The sequence below is a fragment of the Panthera pardus genome, unplaced genomic scaffold (genome assembly GCF_024362965.1).
Source record: "Panthera pardus isolate Hobbes unplaced genomic scaffold, ASM2436296v1 HiC_scaffold_16, whole genome shotgun sequence".
NCBI lineage: Eukaryota > Metazoa > Chordata > Mammalia > Carnivora > Felidae > Panthera > Panthera pardus.
This window is the reverse complement of record NW_026526721.1, coordinates 141,793,661-141,807,388: the sequence shown is the minus strand read 5'-3', so window position 1 is coordinate 141,807,388 and position 13,728 is coordinate 141,793,661. Positions and strand designations below refer to the sequence as shown.

General features: G+C 42.2%; 1 protein-coding gene across 1 annotated transcript in view; it reads right to left on the bottom strand.

Moving 5' to 3' along the window:
- The window catches only part of LRRC3B (leucine rich repeat containing 3B), a 110,945-nt gene extending 100,110 nt beyond the window's left edge, over nt 1-10,835 (bottom strand). Inside the window, exon 1 of the mRNA XM_053903868.1 lies at nt 10,811-10,835. The gene's annotated coding sequence lies outside the window, so the exon portion shown is untranslated. The remainder of the gene's footprint in view (nt 1-10,810) is intronic.
- Nucleotides 10,836-13,728: the final 2,893 nt, after the last annotated feature.

Sequence of the window (13,728 nt, the reverse complement as noted above, 5' to 3'; positions counted from 1 at the left end):
ACACTCGTGAATCTAGCTCATCATTTGGAAGACTTGGGTACATGGATCCGTTTTTCTTCCATTTACTGAGATCATTTGGAATGCAAAGTAGTGCACCCACCATGGGAAATAATATGGAGATTCCTCAAAAAATTAAAAATAGAACTATTATATGATCCAGCAATTCCACTTCTGGGTATTTATCCAAAGAAAACAAAATCACGATCTCAAAAATATGTCTGCACCCTCATGTTCATTGCAGCATTATTTACAACAGCCAAGACATGGAAACAACCTAAGTGTCTATTGATGGATGAATGGGTAATGAAAAATACACACACACACACACACACACACACACACAAAATGCCACTATGGAATATTACTCAGCCATAAAAACGAAGGAAATCCTGCCTTTGTAATAACATGAATGGACCTTGAGGGCATTATGCTAAGTGAAAGAAACCAGAGAGAGAGAGAGACAAATACTGTGTGATTTCACTTCTATGTGGAATCTAAACCAAACCAAAACAAAACAAAACACCAAAAAAACCCAAAAAACAAAACTCTTCAATACAATGAACATATTGGTGGTTGCCAGAGGCAGAGGTTGGGGGAGATGGGAGAAATAGGTTTACTGTTTAATAAAAATAAAGGAATTAGAGGGCTGGCCATGTATAAATGCATAGTAATTTGTGTGTGTGTGTGTGTGTGTGTGTGTGTGTGTGTGTGTGTGTGTATTTAATGACTGGTCCACATAGTGAAGACCAAATTCCCTATCATGGTTTTTTCATGGGCCTCTGCCATTTAACTTTCTTTCCAGCTCTGTCAGCTTCTTTTATCTTCTCATGTTTATCCATCTTATCTTGGCTTTATGTAGACTCCTATTCAGGCTAGCTGTTGACAAGTTCACCTCTCCTAGTAGACTTATCATAGGGGGCTAAAGTTCCTTGAGAGCAGAGACTTTATTCCGATCAATTTATGCCCCCACAACTGTCAGTCGAGCCATGCAAGGAGTGGGTGCTTATACATGCTTATTGAAAAGATGAATAATTCAACACCCCTTGCCTTTCCAATTCAATCATTCTATCTCTAAAATGGCAATATTGCTCGTGAGCTGCTCCACAGGGGAGCTAATTAATTCTCTGAAACTGGAAAATGTTTTGAAGTTCCACAGTACTTTGGAAGCACTCAAGAACATTAATATGTGCAATAAAGACATTATTATTACTTCCCTGACACATAAATGGTGAATAATCCATTTTAATGTGTTTGTTTTGAATATACTCAACAAATTTGCAGGAAGTAATGTATTGTTGGCTCATTTCTACTAATGGACACCTTGTGTGGACTGAATAAGACGTGGCCTCTTCTGGCTCTATTGTTTGCTCATTTCTCCAGCTCTCAGAACGGCTATTATACATGTTTTCTGCCAGAAAGGTGCCCAGGATATGAGAATCAGCCTTCTTGGGGTTCCGTGTCTTGACAGGTCATATGAGTACCTATGGGATTCTAGGATTGCACTCTTAGTTCCCTAGCCATATAATTATTGTGGGAAGTGTCTTGTAGCTGAGAGATCCAATAGAGAATTCCTATCCCTAGGTGGAAATATCAGACTCTCTTCTTGGGCATTTTGGACAAGAAAACTGGGAAGACCGGGCTCATCTTTCTGATGACTAACATCGCAAGGTGTAACTCATAGGAGCCATGAGCAGGCATGATATCTGCCATGCAGAGAAAGCCACACTATACTGTGAGTGACAAAACTTCCACACAGGGACAAATGTGAGAGGCAGAGTGATTCCCTGTAGGGTCTGAGTCCCTGGTTCAAGCTATTTGGAAGTCCAGCCATGTCTCTGCTCTCCCCTGCTTTTATTCATCCTCTTTTTTCAAGAAATCACCTTTTTGCTTAAACTAGTTCACATTTAGTTTCTGTCTCTTGGGACCAAAAAAAAAAAAAAAGTCCAACTAATGCAACATCAAAGAAAGATTTGAGAAATGCTTCTCAGAATATGTTTGATTAAGGGTTGGAGAGAGTGCGCTTGGGGACACTTCGATATGAGGCTTATAGTTTGAGAAGTTAAAAGCCCGGTGACTAATATAAATTGAACCATATTTTTCCAGATAATAAAAATAGGATCTGACATGTAAAAGCAGGATCCCAGTGTTTTTGACTTACTGGAATGTAGGCTTCATGAGGGAGAAATCTGGATTCTTTACCACTGTTCACTGATGACTACAATAGAATGCTTCACATGCTAGATAATTCTGCACATTATTTAATAAATATTTGTGGAATGAATGAATGCATTTATTTGTTGCATATCTTCCTTAGTCCTAGTCGAAATATGGAAAATGACTCCTTATTGAATCCATACTACAAATCAGCCACTGTGCTCAGTGTCAACAAACATGTCATTGAGTTTATTACCTGACCTTGGAGCGGAGGTTGTGGGTGGGAAACGACTATGGATTCCGAGAACTTGTTCTAAGATGAGACAGTTTGTTCAAACAGTTTGCACGTAGATTCTATATGGTGGGGGTCAGGATTTGAACCCAGGAGCACCAGTCTCCAAAACGTGTGCTCTCTCTAACATACCACATTCACATATTAACATACAGGGCAGGGATCTCTTCCGGAGCAATAAACTAAAAGGGGACAGGGCTGGACTGGAATATTGCTTCATATATAACTCCAGCTCTAATGATCAAGGATTTAGTGAACACGGAATTAGTCCTCACTCTACAGACGAGTAAGTGCAGGTCTATAGGGCTGCATCCAGTACTCATCAGTCAGTATCTACTCAGAAAGTCTCATTTTCAGGATGGAAGCTCTCTTCTTGTTCCCCTGGTCTTCCCCTGGAAGAGTTAGAGGACTTACTCCTTACCCCCAAGACTGATGGGAGTTGATGGATAAATACCCTACACCTTCCACCTCTTTTGGTTTGACTCCAAGGCATGTTCCACACTGTCTCCAAGAGGTCCTCGATGTGACTGTGCCCCAATTACCCACAACACTAATTTGCTTAAAAGTATGCCCTTTATTGGTTTCCTTTCCTTCCATGTCTCACTTCCCTTCACCTCTCCCAGAACCTTCCAAACAAACTACTCAAACTCTTGCCTTTATCTCAAGGTTCTGCTTCTGGGCTCACCTGAGTTAAGGAGCTAAGTCATATCTCTGGCCCCTTTATCCTCATCCTGAAGGGAGACTGTCAGATTACCTGATCGATGAGTTTGAAAGAAGAAACTGAACATTATCTATTACTTCAACTCTTTTGAAGAGGGCAAGTTCATAGGACATGCATGTTTGGACTACCCTCTGCTGTGGGCTTAAAGGCTTGCCTTCGTGGGAAGGTCTTCAGTTAGCAACTGGATGCATAAGTCAGTTTATTCCAGGAGTGATGTATTAGGACACTCACCAGATCCTTACAGATCTAAAATCATGCTCTCCAAACAGCTTTATCAGCAATATTCACATGGTTCATAAAAGCCAAATGTGGAAACAACCCAAATAAGCATCAACTGATTAATGGATAGACAAAATATGTTTATGGAATATTATTTGGCCATTAAAAGGCATGAAATATTGAGACCTGCTATAGCACAGCTGGATCTTGAAAATGTGATGGTAAGTAAAACAATACAGTCACAAAATATCACATATAATATTATTCTATTTATATGCAATGCCTAGGATTTCTGCAGAGACATAAAATAGATTTGCCGTTGCTTAGGGCTTGGGCGTGTGGAGGGGAGTGGGGAAGGGAGGAGATAGCTGAACGGTGTAGGGTTTCTTTTTGAGGTGATAAAAATATTCTAAACATGACCAGAGTTATCCATATCTCTTAATATACTAAAAACCATTGAAAGGTACACTTTAAATAGGTCAACTATATAGTATGTGAATTGCATCGGAACAAAGCTCTTGAAGTTAGGTCCACATTGTGATGTAAAATGTTAACATTAGGAGAGGCTGGGTAAAAGGTGTACGGGAATGGCCGGTCTGTACTATCTTGGCAATTCTTTTGCAAATGTAAACCTACTTTAAAATAAACAGTTTTTAAACTTGGGTCTAAACTTGGGAAGGTCTGAGCTTGGGAAGGGTCAAAACTTCTCTGACTCAGTTTCCCTACCTTAAGGGAGAACAATACTACAATATTCATCTCGTAAAGTCGTTATAAGAATTATACACTATAAATTGAGATAGTGTATATAACACTTACTTTGTCTGGCAGATAACCTCTCTCTCTAACTAACTAACATGGGGACCTAGGTGCATAAGGCAGAATCATCAGTGCATCTCAGGCATCCTGTTTCCCCCCACGATCTCCATTACCATCCTGTCTCCCTGTTACTTTTCAGATGTGAGATTTGCTTTGACAAGGTTTGGTCAGAGGTTAACATTTATAATAGTACAACTTAATAGGTATAACGAGCCAACTCAGTCTGTAATGCCAGAGATTTGGTGGTGGGGTTTGGCGGGGGGGGGGGGGGTGAAGCTGGGTGACATTAACAATTGATGCCAAAGTGGCCCTCCTTAGCAATTAGTTGTTCTTGTTTCTTTTTGCCTCCCATCATAGCTATTTTTGTTATTGTTTGTGCTTTGTGAAATGGTATCGTTCCATCAGACCCACATGTAAGCCTCAAGTTGCTGATGCAGACTTTCCTTTCCTCCTTCTGTAGCACTTATGGAAGCCGGCACAATATTTCTGCTAGCTGGTCTGGAGTCAGTTCTGTATCTAATTATGGGGTTGATTTTCTTCTTTTGTATTAAGGTTTTCTCCACCCACTGGGGGTGTTAGGGATTTGACAAGGAAGCTTTCCCTATGGTCCCTGTTTCATTGTAAGAAGCCAAGGGCGTGGGGGAAATGCCCTTGTTGGAGTAGAGGTTGGGGTTTCAATCCTTTCTTTAAATTCAAGGGACAAAGGAAGCTTCAGGCAAGCCATTTATTTCCCCAGGCTTGAGAATTGGCCTAAATCATCTCTTCTGCAACTCTTAGTTCCTCTTAGGACTGACATTCTCCAAAACACAAGCATCTTCTTGAAGCTTACTGACAAGTAGTTGCCAAACACCAGAGGAGTGCTGATATGTTGTTAGCTAATATTATCTCTCATCTGTTTGTAGCATCTTGATGGGAAATCATCCCTGGGGAGCAGCCCTCTTCTGGAGTCTGCTCTGAGAACAGATTTAGAGATCGCAGGAAGAGGGGATTATGGAGAAAATGGATCCCTCCAGCATGGACAGGGATGGTGTCATTCTGTTACGGTTCTGAAACAGATACAGACAAACCAACGGAAGGCTGGTCTCAGTGCCTGGAAAAGGAGTATTACATAAGTGCAATTTTACTTTCTGCGTTAATCTTTGCTGAGGTAATTGCTTTCATTCTATTTTCAGTGTGTTGTTGGCAATGCTGCGTGGCCTACTGACAGTTGTTCAATAAAAATAGAGATCATACCCGAGAGGAAAGGTGCAATATTCACACATGGCCAAAGTTCTTTGAGCCACACTACTCAATTCCTCAAGAGTTACACGGCGAGAGGCACTGCTGGCGAGTTGTACCAGGAATTAAGATTGAGTTACATTTATAGGTTGTTGGGTGTATCTGGCACGCACCTTTGGACATAAGGAGTCGTGCAACAATTTCAGCGAGGGGCGCGAAGGGGCGTAAAAGAAGCTCAAAGTCCTATTCTTCTCTCTACTCACCACATAGTCACCCTTGGCCTCCCTATGCATCATCAAATAGAACTAAGTTTACCCCCTCAATATCTTGCTAATGGTCCACACCACTCTGTCAAGGCCTCTCCACTGCTGGCTTGATTCAGAACACTATCATATCTCACCTGGGTACTCTATTACCCTCCGAAAAAGTCTAACTGTCCTCTGCTCTCAGCCCAGCAGCAGGAGCGATTCCCTAGTCTGCAATGTGTTGGTCACATACCTTGTTTAGAATTCTTCAGTGGTTCATAATAAAACCAGAACTTTATCACACAGCCCTATAAGTCTCATTATAATCTGTCTGCCTACTTCACTAGCCTCCCCCTCTGTGATTTCCTCTTCTTCTAGGGTCTAGCCAAGTTTAGCTGTTCATGGTTCCCCCAAATTCACTGCACTCTTGTGCTGCTTACTGGGATACTTCCCAGAAAGGATACCCCCAGGTTCTCCTTACCTTTTAGGTGTCTCTCACCAACATCCTCCCCAAATCACCTTTCCTAACTCACTAAGGACGATTTCCTTCCCATTTCCAGTGCTCCCTACATACTGCCATATGGCTATAATCAAACTAGCATTTGCATGGTGAACTCAAGTGTGACCATCTAAAGGCTGAGACCATGTGTTGGATCTTCAACTCCCTAGCACCATACCAGACAAAAGGTGCTCAATAAATGTCTTAGGATGAGAAAGGAAAGAGCATTTTCTAAGCACCTAAGATACGACAGGCTCCGTGTTTGATTTGGGGGAGGTGCAGGACAGGAAGGGAAAGTAAGCAGCCTATGACTTACATCTGGGAGAGTGATAAAAATAATGAGAGGATGGGCAGAGATATTAATAATAATAAATCATGCATACTGAAAAGTCAAATAAGCCAGAAAGTCCTCAAGTCTTGGGTAAAATTTAATAAATCATGGAAAGGAAAGCAAACTAAGGGTAATATTAAGGAAATCAGAACTTTGACTCCAAATGACTCCCCCTCCCTCAGTGAATGAAAGGCCCCTGGAGTTCTCACCATTAAAGCCTCCTGGCATCTTTGAGGATGGCCATGATAATCAAGCATCTAGCATAGGGGCTGGATTAGAAAATGTACATGTTCCATAACAGGGGAATCCTAGTAATCATTTCTCAATGATCTGTGGAGATATTGAAAGGAATTCTTAAGCAGATGGTTTTATACCTATAGAATTTAATCATAGGTCCCAGCAAAATCATTCTCTTATTCTCTGTAGCATTGAAGTCTGACTTTTAGTGGGTAGTGTTGGGAGGTGAAGCAGGACAAACAAGTAGCAGACAGGAAATTATAACGAAACTTGAAGACTATATTACGGAGTTAATATTTTATCAGGAACCACTAAAGAGTTTTGAACAAAGTATATCACAGTCACATTTGCAGGCTAGGAGTCTGACGCTGTATGCAGGATGGATGGGCAGTGTAGAGGGGTGGGGATAGGGAGAGCATTTAGGACTCTAGGACAATATTCAAGGTGAGAAATATCAGTGTTTAGAATCAAGACAATAGAAGGGTGGATGGGGAGACATGTGCCTCTAGAAGGAGACAATTCTAAGGTCTAAGTTAAGTCATCTAATGCTATCTAAGTGACACATTATATGATGGACTCCAATTTCCCCTTCCACGTGCTAACTCAGTGGGGTGTCCCTAGCCCATCAAGATTTCTATGGCCAACAGAACCCCAGCCCCACTGTGACAAGTGCAGTTGGCTGCCCAACCAACTTTTCCTCCCCACCATTCTTACAACAGAGCCCATAACTCACTGTGGGAGCTGCAAACCTGCTTTCCCAGCAGACTTTGCAGTGAAGGATTAACATCACACATGGCTGCAGTCACTGGAAACTAAGGGGAAGCTTGGTGCCAGGAATTTTTTAGTGAAGGCCTTTTTCCCTATAAAAAAAGAATAACAAGAGGAGAAATATCCCTCTTCTTCTACGGATCATGCCCTTTGTCATGCCTGTGTGTGACGCCTAGAACTGTGGCAACCATCCTGAGACCATGAGAGAAAAGTGTGAAGACAGAAGCCATTATGTCAAGGATCGGAGAAGAAGAATGGAAAGAACCTGGTTCTTTATTGAAGTCATTTGAGCTTTTTAAACCCACCCTGAAACCACATGTCTCCAAACTTCTGTTATATGAAATAATACAAAGCCTAGTTTTAAAAGTTCTTGCTACTCAGAGGGTGGTCAGTGGACCAAGTCTCTCAATGTAAACTGGAACCTGTTATAACCAGAGAATTCTGTTGTAACCACAGAATCTTGGGCACTAGCCCAGAAAACCTGAATCAGAATCTGCATTTTAACCAGATCCCCAGTGTCAGTTTAAGCTCCTTTTCATTGAGTATTGTGTTACTTTCCTTGAAGCATCCTAATTAATATATCATTACATACAGCTCCCCCTATAACTAGAAGCAATTGTGTTTTGTCCTGTTATTCCACAATACTTGACCACCTCTCTGCCACAGCATGCCTTTTATTTTGTCATATATACGTAGTAGAGTTAGAACTATCTGTGGCAGTCTGATCGATACAACGTCATAAATTCCTTAAGAGAAGGCCCTATATCCTACTGGCCTTTCTACTCCCCCTTCTGCCCAGCATTAAACTCCGTGAAAGGAAATATTCAAGTATTTATTGAATGAAAGAATAAAAAGAGTAATAATTTCTTTGTAATTCTTCTTGCCAATGAGAATTTTAGAACCTCCAGTAGATAGACAAAATGGACTCAGAGGTATGCTCATGATCTGCCTCGGGCTATAAATGTATTTTGTTTTCTTATTCAACCATTTTTCCAGGTAGAGCCGTGCTCAACAGAGCTCTTCAGAGGCAAAATGCTCCATAAATCTGGTTTTTTCCTCATGGTGGGCCACATCCTTGCCGTCTTTCTAAAGCTTAATTGCCTTATTGTCATTGGAATAATGGAAGTCATCCCAGGGTTGGCCCTGTCCAAGTCGCCAGATGCAGCTCTCTGGGGACCACTTTTTCCATATGCTGATTAATTTATAGTAATCAATGCCATAAATTAATCCACCATTTAGCATCGAACGTTGACCACTGAATATGGCCAGGAAAGAAATTCCTGGCCATCTAGAAATCAGGAAAAGCCAAAAAGAGGCAGGCACATTTAGCTGACTCTGCTTTCCTTAAAAGGCTCTGGCGGTGGCCAAGCTTAGAGAAGCTAGAAGGCAGGGATAAATATAGAAAATTGATTTATCTTTTTCATTTAATAAAAAGCATCCATAGATTCTATAAAGTAGAAACTCTGCATATAGGTCACCCAAATAGAGGACGCACACGGGGAAGAGATTTTAGCCTTCTCACAACACATACAACAAATAGAGAGCCATGTGGTTTGACTTTCTGGTTTTTCCATGATTTTGTAAACACACCTTCACAGCCCACTGCATATCGGCATGCTGGCCTCCCCCCTCAATATCTGGCAAAACGGCAGTCACTGTAGGTGTAGTGAGCAAAACCCAAGACCTAAGGCAAAGAGGCTTAGGATCCGGTCCCAACTCCATACCAATTAAAGGTAAGAGGTGAGCCTATCCCAGCCTGTTGGTGCAAATGAGTGCCATCCGTTTGATTATGGACACTCCTCAATCCCAAATTTTAGGGTGGATAAGAAAAATCATATACTTATTTAAGGGAAATAGTTTCACAAAATTCACGGAGGTTGTATGAGATCATTTAGAAGAGGTCGTACTAAATTTTTCCATCTGTTCCAACAATTTCATTTATTTACTGACAGCCCTAATTGGGCAAAGGAGGGGAAGACGTGATGTAGCAAAATAATCCCTAGCAGTGCCTGCCATAATTCAACATTGTCCACTGAAAGCTAAACTTTATTGGACCAAATTGCCCAATAAGGCCCACAGAAAACCACACATGGACAGCTGTGGTTTTAAGTCCCCAATTGACTTTGCAAATAGGAAAATTGCAGAAGCTATTTCAGAATCTGGGAATGCTTATTAGCAAATTTTGCCTGTTCAAATTATGGCCTAGATTGAGAAAATCAGTCTTATAATTGTTGGGGGCATTTTTTCACTCCCAGAAGAAAAACTAATTTTATGTTTATATTAATAAGATTTTTTGAGACACTGTTCATGTGAAATTGAGTGGAAGTTAATTCCCCAGAAAGGAGTTGGTTAACCAATTTATAGACTTACCAATTTGGGTTAACAGACATCGTACTCATACTTCTGATAAATGCACAGCAAGAAACAGAGCCCTGAGCAGTTAGTGGCTTGCCCAAGGTCACTCAATTAGAGGCAGAGCTAGGACCACAGCCTCATTACCTCTTTTAGAGCAGTGGTACTCAACTGGTGGTAATTTTGCCCCCCTAAGAGACACTGAATAAGGTTTGGATACATTTTTGGTTTCACACTAGGAAGAAAGTATTACTCACATCTAGTGAATCGAGCACAGGAATCCTAGTACACATCCTATAACGCACAAAATGGCTCCCCAGCATAGTAGTGATGAGGCTAAGAAACCCAGGGGTGCAAGTATCAATTAAATAATAAGGCTTGCATACACACACACACACACACACACACACACATGCAAACACAGAAATGACTAGAAGATAAGATAGCTAGCTACATTACTTCTAATACTTCTTTATAAGCAAAACGGGAACAGAAATGACAACAGAAAACCTTCGACTTTTCCATAACTTCTCCTCTTTCACCCATCTTACTTCCAACACCAGCCCATCCTGCCAGCTCCTCTTTCAAACAATATTCCCAAAAGCAACGGCTTTGGGCCACCTCCACTGATACCTCCCAGACCTGCCACCATTCTCTTTCCCCGGGTCTACTTCAACAGCGTTCTCAATGATTTATCTTCAACCTTCCACCTGTTCAATCTGCTTTCTGCTCGGCAGTCACGGTAACCTTAACAAAGCAAACCTGATGGTGTCACTTCTTGTCGTAAAGCTTAGTCTCCACTGGGACTAATTCCACACATAGCCCAGTGTGCTACTGGAAATAAGTAGGGACGTATGTTGGCTTGTCCTAGTAAGTGGGGAGCTACTAGCCTTTAGCACCTGGGGGGCGGAGGAAACGTATTGCCCCATAACAGGAGGGCTGTGAAGAACTGACTCACCCAAACTGTTGAGCGCCTCTGGTAAGATCCTGTGGCCTCACTGCCTCACCCGCTCGACAGGTCACTCTTGGTGCTCTAGCCAGCGCACTTGCCATTGCTGGAAACTTCCAGGTGTGTTCCATTCTCAGGGATCTGTCACTAGCTGCTCCCTGCCTGAAAAACACCGCCCAACATATCCATAGGTCTCGTTCCCTTGCTTCATCCAGGTCTCCACTAAATTGTCATCTGATCAGAGAAACATCACATCATAATCTTATCTAACTTAGCATCCTCCTCACTAAGGTGAGGAGTTATTCTAATCGATGTTTCTTCCTTTCACTTACCAACGTCCGACACCATTGTACGATGTATATTTTTCAGTCTCTTCTGTTTCCTCTCTGTCTCCCCTTTAGTAAGTGAGGTCCAAGAGGGCAGGAGGTTTTGTCTGTTTTGCTCCTCTTTGTATCTTCAAGAGCCTAGAACAGCACCTGGCACACAGAAGGCATTAGACAACATCTGAGAAATGAATAAATGAATGTATGTCTTTACTTAGCCAAAAACTATCCCTCTAGAAATGTGTGATCAGAATAGAGAGAAAAATCATACATTTCCCCTTAATTTGATGGCTGTATATATTTTTAAAAACCTAACATTACTGGGGAAAAAAAAACAAGCCTGCGTTCACCAAGGACTGCTTGGAAAATTATACTTAGGAAGCCGTCTTAACTGTTATTTTAACTATTTGGTCACCATAATCTGTCTTTGTGGACTGACTGGTATAAATAGGTTGAGCTATTTCTCAAGAACTTCAGGAATCACGGAAGAAAAAAGACCTATTCAATAAGATATCCTTGATAGCCTTATTAAGGGATGCAAAGATTCATGGGCTATTTTGTGCTGATGATCTTAAATGTATGAATTCAACAGGAATGGTGAAGTAGGAATCCCTCCCCACTAACTTTGATGGGAGCTGGGTGCCAGACAAAACCGCGATTGCCCTGAAGTCTAGTTTCCAGCCAAGAAACAAATGCTCCCCTCAGGGAGAAGGAGGAGTTTGGAGAGACAGTCCTTTGATGGGTAGGCAGAACTCGGCTTCCTCTCTCTGATCAGTTTCTGAGCTCTGACTAGCCCCCCCCCCCCCGCGCCCCCTCCCCGGGCTAAAGAACAACAGGAATGTAGCAAAGCAAGGAGGATGTTATAGGAGAAGTACCTACAATACTCATCACCATTTGAATTTGCTGACCCTGTGTGTTTTGGGTCATGTTCCATAGGCCCAGAGCCCCAGTGGGTATTTCTGTGTAAGTGATTTATTGGGTGCTCCTCTCAGGAGAAGGGCAATATAGGAAGCCAGACAAATTAGGGAAAGAAATTTAAGCAAGGATGTCATTTTTGGCTGGAATTTAGCTTCAGTCTGATCCCCTGGGCAGATGTGGAATACGAAGTGTACCAAGGAGTTGATCCTCCTGAGGCAAGGGGACCCGATTTTCATAACCCTTTGTCGGTCCGTCTTGGGCCTTGGAGTGCTCAACAGGGTGGGGCATGAGCCCCCTGGGGGCAGCTGTGCACCCTGGCCAGACAACAATCACAGAGGCTGAGAGTGGGGTGCCCCTATCCCACGAGGGAGATTTAGATGAGACACCAAGAGCATTTGCTTTATGTCTGCCAGAGTCCAAAAGAGACATGAATCACAGTTAAAAAAAAAAAACAACAACCCCAAAGCACTTCTCCAAGTATCACTGCCTGGCACAGCATAATTCATAGTGGCCTTGAGAATCATGTCTGGCATCTTGAGTTCCCTTCGGAGGGAACTCTGCTAACGTAGGGCAATGTGGACATGGTATTTGCAATGCCGAATAACAAACATCTCCTTTTCTCCTTGAAATGTTCCAAGCATTTTACAAACAGCCATATTAATGAGTCTCAGACAACAGTGGAAGAGGTTAAGAAGAGATGTTAAAACGTTGAACTTCAGGATTTAAAACAGGAATTCATTTTATCAGCAACGTTGAGTAATCATCAACTGAAACCACTGCAGCGAGTCCTTTAGAAATGTCATTTGCATATATTTTCTTTTCACTTATTTTCCTTAAACCGACAAAAATACCTCCGAAGCAGCATGGTCTAGTCCAGGGTTCTCAATCTTAGCACTATTTACATGTGGGGACAGATCATTTGGGGTTGTTCGGTGCCTTTTAGGATGTCTACCAGCATCCCGGCCTCTACCTACTAGAGAAGTCAGTGGCACCACTGATCCCCCTCCAGACCCCACGAGGCCAAATGTGTCCTAGGGGCAAAATTGCCCTCCCCACCCCTCCCCCTGGGAGAACCATTGGTAAAGCCAAAGAGACTCAGGATAATAATCTTTGGAATCACAGGAGGGCCATAGACTATGTGTCTTGAGCTAGCTTTTTAAAAAAGTTATCGTAAATCTTGGTTCAATCATACGTGAAGGGAGGACAATACCTGGCTTACGGGACCTGCTATAATGATTTCAATGAAGCACAGCAGTGTGGCCTGGAACCCGCCACACTGGTCAGTATGTGTGTTGAGTTCTCGTCCCCCCACTTCCGGAGTAAAATACTTCCAAAAGTGCTCTGCATTCTCACGTAAAAAGTGAAGGAAGGAACACTTTGTACAAATTAGGACACAGAGTATGGTTGTGTTCCAAAGATCTGAGGTTGGTAGAGGAAAAACTAATTGGAAAAGATGTCATTCCCACTTGTCCCGTTCAGTTTTTACTGAATATTCTTTGGCGAAAGCATATTGGAGATTTAAATAGGCACTTACCATAACTAACCTTTTCTAGGGGGCGCCTGGATGGCTCATTGGGTTAAGCATCTGACTTCGGCTCAAGTCGTGATCTTGTGGTTTGCGACTCTGAGCTCCGCGTTGGGCTCTGTGCTGACAGCTCAGAGCCTGGAGCCTGCTGTGGATTCTGT